The sequence below is a fragment of the Clarias gariepinus genome, chromosome 22, assembly GCF_024256425.1.
Source record: "Clarias gariepinus isolate MV-2021 ecotype Netherlands chromosome 22, CGAR_prim_01v2, whole genome shotgun sequence".
Taxonomy (NCBI): Eukaryota; Metazoa; Chordata; class Actinopteri; order Siluriformes; family Clariidae; genus Clarias; species Clarias gariepinus.
Genome location: NC_071121.1, coordinates 27358564 through 27366118, shown reverse-complemented (window position 1 = coordinate 27366118; position 7555 = coordinate 27358564). Strand labels below are relative to the sequence as shown.

Sequence of the window (7555 nt, the reverse complement as noted above, 5' to 3'; positions counted from 1 at the left end):
GGACCAAATGCTTCAAAGCACTAAAAATGACAATAATTGGCAATAGAAATAGAAATAAAAATACAAAAACTAAATAAAACACATAATTATAAATAAATTAATGAAAAATATAAATGAAAAATATAATAATAATAGTAATAATGATAATAATGATAAAGCTTTATCAGTAATCTCCCAGAGTTACTCAACGTTGGAATTTTGTAATGCCTACTGGCGATGACTGGTTGTTTTAATGTCATACACATTTAAATTTCGTGAAAAACTATTTTTCCCAAAAAATATTTTTTATATGGATTCAGTGAAAAAGTCAGATAAATCTACCTAGATCTTATTTCTAAATGTAGATTTCCTACAGATGAGACAAACACATTTTATTTGTTTGTTTGTTTATTAATAATAATCAAAGAATAAAAACCATTGTATTATAATATGTGCAATAATCAGGGCAGTAAGATCACATTAGATGCCTGCACATTGTTAGATCAGTGTAGATTAACATTTGAACAGACAGGAAAGATAAAGAATAAACACCTAATTCAGACATTTCATTATTATATTCTCATGATATGAGAGGAGCCTGAACAACAATACGAACTAAAACTAACACATGCAAAATTCATAAAAAAACATAAAACATTAGCTGAATCATATTACAGTTTTACATACAGTATTACAAATCAAGGCCTGGTTTCTCGAAAGCTTCCTATCACTAAGTAGTTCTTAAGTTGTCCCTTAACGTCTCTCTTAACATTATGGCGCATTTCCCGAAACGTTCGTATGCTAAGTATCTCTTAGGTAAGTCACACGTTCGTAAGGTTGGTCTGGACCAACCGTAACTTATTCTTAGCGTAGTTTCAGCTCAAGACGCTAGTCGCTGCTACTGAGCAGCAGTTTTTATAAAAACAGCGGCGTATGGAAGCACAATATGGCACGTTATCAAAGTCGTATTAATGATGGAATATACTGTAGGCCTAAATTTTTTAAAATTTTATATCAGAACTGATAGAGTGACTTTAAATTAGCCTATTTTATAATGTGACTAATGCACTAAAATTGGCGATCACTTTTAATATTGAACAGGTGGCAAACAATTTAGCAGCGATACAGCGTGTTGCTGTGCTAAACTGAAGACGGCGCCGTCCGCAGAGCTGTGTGGTTCATGTGCATTTTGCCTTTAGACAAAACTTTAGCCCTTTTCATATTTTCCCTTTTTTAAATAAAAAAAAAAGGTTTCTTCTTCCAAGGCAACAGATTATGGAGCTTCTTGACCTGCTTAGACCTGCACTTGCCAGGCCAATGCGTCGTAATTACGCTCTCCGTCCCGATGTCCAGCTGCTTGCTGCTTTTTGTTTAAAACATGTTTTATTGATCAATAGCCATTATCCATAACTGGATTGGCTTTTCTTTTTTCTTATTTAGTTAAATGAGAAAATAAACTTGGGAGTTTCAAACCCATTTACCCGCATCCATTAATTTTTCTGAATGATTGTAATGTGTAATATACCTAACTCACCTATGCGGTTTGACTCGCTTTGAGATGCGGTGTTATACCCCTATATCACCTATGCGGTTTCGCGCAGTGGCCGCAAGTAGGGTTTATCATGATTTACCGCGAGTTTTTGCGCTATGATTACATTTACATCTTTCCATGTGAAAAATTAAACGTTACATTTTTTATCGGTCCTCGTGGAAGCTTGCAGACCTTTCAGAACTTCGCGAAACGTTAACGGGCAATTGCGGCAACTCACAGTGCCTAACATCGCATCTCATTGTGAGTCAAAGCGCATTCTGTAGGTGAGATAGAGGTATTAGGCACCGTGAGCCGCCTCGAGTGCCCGCCCGACGTTCCGCGAAGATCTGCAAGGTCCGCGAGCTTCCGCATCTTAAACATGTTTAATTTTTTTGCGTGGTAAAATGGAAACTTAACCACGACGCCAAAACTCGTGCTGAATCTGGACTTACGGCCACCGCGCGAAACCGTGTAGATGAGATACTGTAGGGGTATTAAATCTCTACTTTTTCATCTCATCGTATTCATTCCATAAGTGCACTATACAACCCCAATCACTGACATGCTTCACATTGTTTCTGAAGCTGGTGAAGAGTGTTGTCAGCTGTTTGTCAATCAACTATGATTGTATACCCGGTTCGTTTCACTGTCACTACAGGTTACATGAAAATATTAGCGACAGTTTGGTGATTGTATTTATATATTTGTCTATTATGGCATGCTATTAATAAGTTAACCCATGTCGAAATAAATGCTTATGTTTAATTAACATAGAAAGTGCCGTCTTACTTAACGCTGTCATGCAAAAGGAGTCAAAAAACGATTCCTGAGCAACCGATGTCAGCTAATTCAGGACCTTCACTGTAGACAGCGCCTTGTAACGTCGGACGTAGGAGGCAGAGACTTAAGAAGACTTCTCAGGGACAGTTCGAGAAATACACTTAGAAAAGTTGTCACTTTACGTAAGATATATCTTAAGAGTCTTCTTAGCTCGCGAATAGTGTGCGTTATCGAGAAACCTGGCCCATATCTAAATTCCATCCCTACACACACTGATTCAACATTTAAGTGACTTGTTCATTCTTTCTTACAGTATTATATAAGTGATTGATATTATAAATACCCTGTATATTTTAATACCACAGGGCTATCGACTTGTATTTTGTTCCTCGCATGTCTTTACTAGATCTTCTCATTTTTGAATTCAGTGTAAACTGATTTTTCATCCTCACACCTGTACTCAACCTTAGAGGTACAGCCACTGGTGATGGTCAGCTTGACTGAAACAGTAACGATCACTACCTTCCTCAACACATTCACTGTGAGCTTGGTGTGAGGAGGAATATTGGTTGGCAAGGTGACTTTAATACTTTTAGTTGTGGTTTTGGTGTTACTGCGGCCCTTCTCCACAAGGTGTTGCTGACATTTATGGTGTTCTTTAACTCAGCTGAAAATAAATTAATATTAAATTTGGTTCCCACACTAATCTTTGTGGAATTGCTCCAGTTGAAGCTCTCAGTGACGGATCCTGAATACTCTCGACTCATCTCAGTTGTAAAGCTTTGTGTCTCTGATCCATAATTCACACCAGTGATTGTGTCAATCTTAATTTCAGTTACATGTTCTTTCTTCTTGTCCCATTCAACTTCAGCTTTAATGCTGGGTCTGCCTGCTTTAAGAGGGCGAAGGTGGGACAGACGGTCATTGAACCAACCATAGTTAGACAGATCACGACCAGCTCTTGCCACCAGGATATGCCCGCACCTCTTAATATGTTTATACCGAACCCAGGCACCTCTCTGCACCTTGTGAGAATATGCTTTATCATTAAATTTGCCAAAACACAAGTTTGTCTCACAGTTGAGGACGTGGCTCTGCCCCTGGTAGTTGATATGCTTATACAATGTAATCTGAAGATTATCCAGGTCCTCTGTCACCAGCTCTAGTGAAGAAATAGCATCATTACACGACACACTGGGGTATTCTCCTTCCTCATACACAATTGGTTCACCCTTAAAATTCTGTGTATGCCACCCATGGATTCCGATGACCTTCACAGAGGAGATGCAGTCATTAAAATTCTCATCTATTAAATTGGGGACATCAGAGGTGAACTCCCTGCTGAGGCCCTCGAAGTTACAATGTTCAAAGACGATTATCTTGTTCATGACTGATGGAGACTGCAAACGTCTGTTTCTGTGCCCAAGAAGATCAAATCAACTTAATTACTCCTGAAACAAATGTGGAAAACAAAAACCGATTCACAAGATGTGTAACACTATTACATGCTCCAGTAAAAAAATGCTCAAGTGTTAAATGCACAAGTACTTTAGAACAGTGGTCCCTAACCTGTTTTGCGCCACGGACCGGTTTCATGGAGAACAATATTTTCACGGACCAGAATAGAAACAGCTAAAAACAACGTACATAAAAATACAAGATAAAAATATTAAAAGATATATTTGTGCTATCTTTTTAACTGCAGCCTCTCCTAGAAGTTCACAGCAAATGTTCCTAGTGGCTGGCAGAATCAAAAGCAACAAGGGTTTTTTTTCTAAATAAAAAAACTTATTTTAGACTCTGATAATCAATAAAATATTTTTTTATCTGTATTTCTGTGTGGCCCGGTACCAAATGAGTTAAGGACCACTGCTCAAGAAAATTCTCCTACCTATTATTCCCACTTCCTCATTGTGCACACGGTTACCAAAAACACGTGTTTCGGTGCTTAAGCAGCAAGCCTATGAATTTACAATTTGACTAAGCATTAATTTGTGGATTGATGGTTAGTATTGAAAATGTGATTTTATTTTGTAATTAATTACATTGCCCACATACACATATTTCAACAAAGCCTGGACTAGTTTTGATTTGTTTTGTGTCTACACTGTTACATATTGTAGTCTAAGAAAAAAACTGATAAGCAAACAAAAATCCCCTCTGACCCCGCTCTGTGATTTTACGTGGCACATCACTTTGAGTCATGTTGCTGTCATTTCCAATCGCTTTCACTTGACTCCTGTCTTCACAACCAACACCAAATGGATTACACAAAGATACATTGGAACCATAAGGTAATGACTGCCACCCGTAGACAGTTAGACAGTTACCTTGGGAAATAGTACATATGGAAAAAAATGAAAAGGGTGTCGTACCAGCTGCAGGGGGAAATCGCTTTTCCTGGCCGGAAGGTCAAAACACCACAAGTGCACTTATTTTCTTCTGCCTACAGTACTGTAGATACATCACACAGACACACCCTAATGAACTAGACGTGTTCTACTAGTACTACCCGTACCACATACAGTTTATGAAGACCAAGAACCAGTAGCCTACCCTGGAGAGTAACTGCAACACTTTCTACTGACTGTAAAAAGAAAGAAAAAGAGAAAACTGGTTATAACCCGGGTTTTAAAATTGCGGACTAAAAATAAAGTCAGGGGAACCAGCACCACAAAAACACAAACTAAATCTAAACAAAAACAAACAATAGTGATTTAAAACATATCAGTAATAAATCAGGAAATTATAACAAGAAAATGAATATCCAACAAGATAGAAATAGCAAAAACTGGGTTATAAACAAAAGAGAAATGTAACGTTAAGGAAACGTAAAACAAAATAGAGCTTTGCTACCATGAGCTAATCATAAGAAACAGAGAAAAACATTTAACATTAAATAAGAATAGCTCACCAACCAACATAAACAAGCAGCAAAAAAACCTGTAGTATAAAAGAATACAAATGATAACGGGCAAAACAGGACAAAACAGAAGTAAATGTGAAAACACATAGAAAGATAGCTGTGAAGATACAACAGCAACAATGAAGAAAGGGCAAAGCAACCACAAGGTCAAAGCAATCACTAGGTCAAAGCAGCATCGGCCAATCACTACATGGTTCTTGATGGTAATCTGTATTAAAACAATTCGCATTAAGAACACACATAATTAAAGCAATAAAACAAAAGCAATGTTATTGCTAGCAGTTATGGCAGACACTCCGCAATGCTTGACACAGACCTACGCTGAAAAAAATATCCAGCCTGATCTACTTAAAAAAATTAAGGTAACTTTTTGCATCAGATAATTATGTAGTTTAAGCAAGACTATTCTTAATATTTACTACTTACATTTCTTTATGTAACAAATATTTTTTGCTAGTAAAGTCTACTTAATTTTTTCTAGTTAAGTCTATTTAATTTCGCAAGTAAATCCTACTTAATTTAATAATTTCCCTAGTCATTCTTTTGTGTCCATGCTACTTAACTTTAAGAGTTTCAAATATGTATTTTTAATTGAAATTTAACTATTTTTTTAAGTTTCCACATTACTTGGAGTGGGGCCTACTTTGTTTTATTTTTAAATGTCCTAGTCTCATTTTAAAGTTATATATACTCACATTATCTAGTTAGGCATTTCTTATATGTTATAGTTAAAATACCAGTTGTGTAATTTTGTACTTTGAAATGCAACTTCATCCAGCACAAAACTTGAAGTTAATTTAACCCAGCAAAATTGGTTATTTGTTTACCCAGCAAGATGGGTTAAATATTCAACCTAAATGCTAAGTCACATTTAACTATAATTCTGGGTTAATTTTACCCAGCAAAATGGGTTATTTGTTTATAGTGAATCAGTAAAAAAAAAAATAATATGAATAAAAAAAATGTCTATTAAACAGTTAAAATACTTTGATATACTGGTCTATTACAAAAAAACTTCCAAGTTTTGCAAACCATACATATATGCAATAAACATCATACTATTAAATGTTCCTAGAAAAAATATTTATTTTTCAAAAGCACAAGAACAGATAATCAACAGCGACATCATTACTATACTAATACTCACAAGGGCAGAATGGAGTAATAACACAAATAGGCTGAGGCAGCTTCTACAGAGCAGGATCTCTTTGTGACTCCAAATATCTTTTTTGCAGAACAAAACTATTCAGCCCTGGTCTCATTTTAACATACAAACACTGTCTATGACTTTTCAAGTAGGCCTCGCTATTTCATAGCAACATTACAAAAAATTCCTCTACAGGAGCACACTGCTTTTGATAGTTAATGTCAAAAATATAAAATGCTTTTAAGCACACATCAACCGCCCCAAGTAGTGTGCATTGCTCCAGAGCCTGTCCCACCAGAATGACGAATGCCTGAGAGCAGCGCTGGTCATTTTCTCCCAACGTCAGGATGTAGGGGTACGGCCTTGACACTTCAGCCTGCTGGAGGTATTCCACCATGTTGGTTCCAACCTTAGAAAGAAAAAAATGAAAGAAAGTAAACATTTTGTTGAATAGCAAAGATTAAACTGAATAAAACTATTAATTTAGTGTGTAATAAGATTTATACTAAATAAAAAAATGACAAAGCTGTCCAATAAGATAGGGTATAGGTAACCTGAAACAAAAACATGGAGACAGCTACTACCAAAAATAAAACAGCAAAATAAGCATGGCTTTTAGGATAAAGTTTTTTTTTTTTATGTCAGACTAGTTGATCTTGTGGTCTGCGTTGATTTTAAGCTAATTACCGAAAAAATGTCATAGCTGGGGTCATACTGGCACATTACAGTCACCCAAATATTAATACTTCCATCTAGTAGTTATTTGTTCAGCTGTGGTACTTTCTCCTGTAGTTGGCACGCTGACCAGTTAATTTAGCCTGAGTCACAAGCAACTTTGGTTAAAGAGGGCTACCTGGCTAGCTTACATGCAATTACTGGTGATACATTTGCATACTTATCAAAGGGGGAAAGATGTAAAATATTGTTCAAATTCAAATTCAAATTTTATTTGTCACATACACAAACATACACAGTACGAAATGTAGTGAAATGTATTATACGACTGCTATTGACCCTAAAAGAGAACTAAAGTTTACAAATAAGAAATAAATATAAATAAAAGAATACGATAAAAAATTAAATAAAAAAATTAAATTAAACTAGGAAAAAATAGAACTAAAAATAAAAATAGAAATATGATATGCATAAAAATAGAAATATACTGTACATAGAAATATGATGTGCATAAAAA

The 7555-nt window shown here is 35.7% G+C and overlaps 1 pseudogene; it reads right to left on the bottom strand.

The window, feature by feature from the left end:
* Positions 1–2692: 2692 nt before the first annotated feature.
* On the bottom strand, positions 2693–3692 carry LOC128510785 (epidermal differentiation-specific protein-like; annotated as a pseudogene).
* Between the last annotated feature and the right edge of the window lie 3863 nt (positions 3693–7555).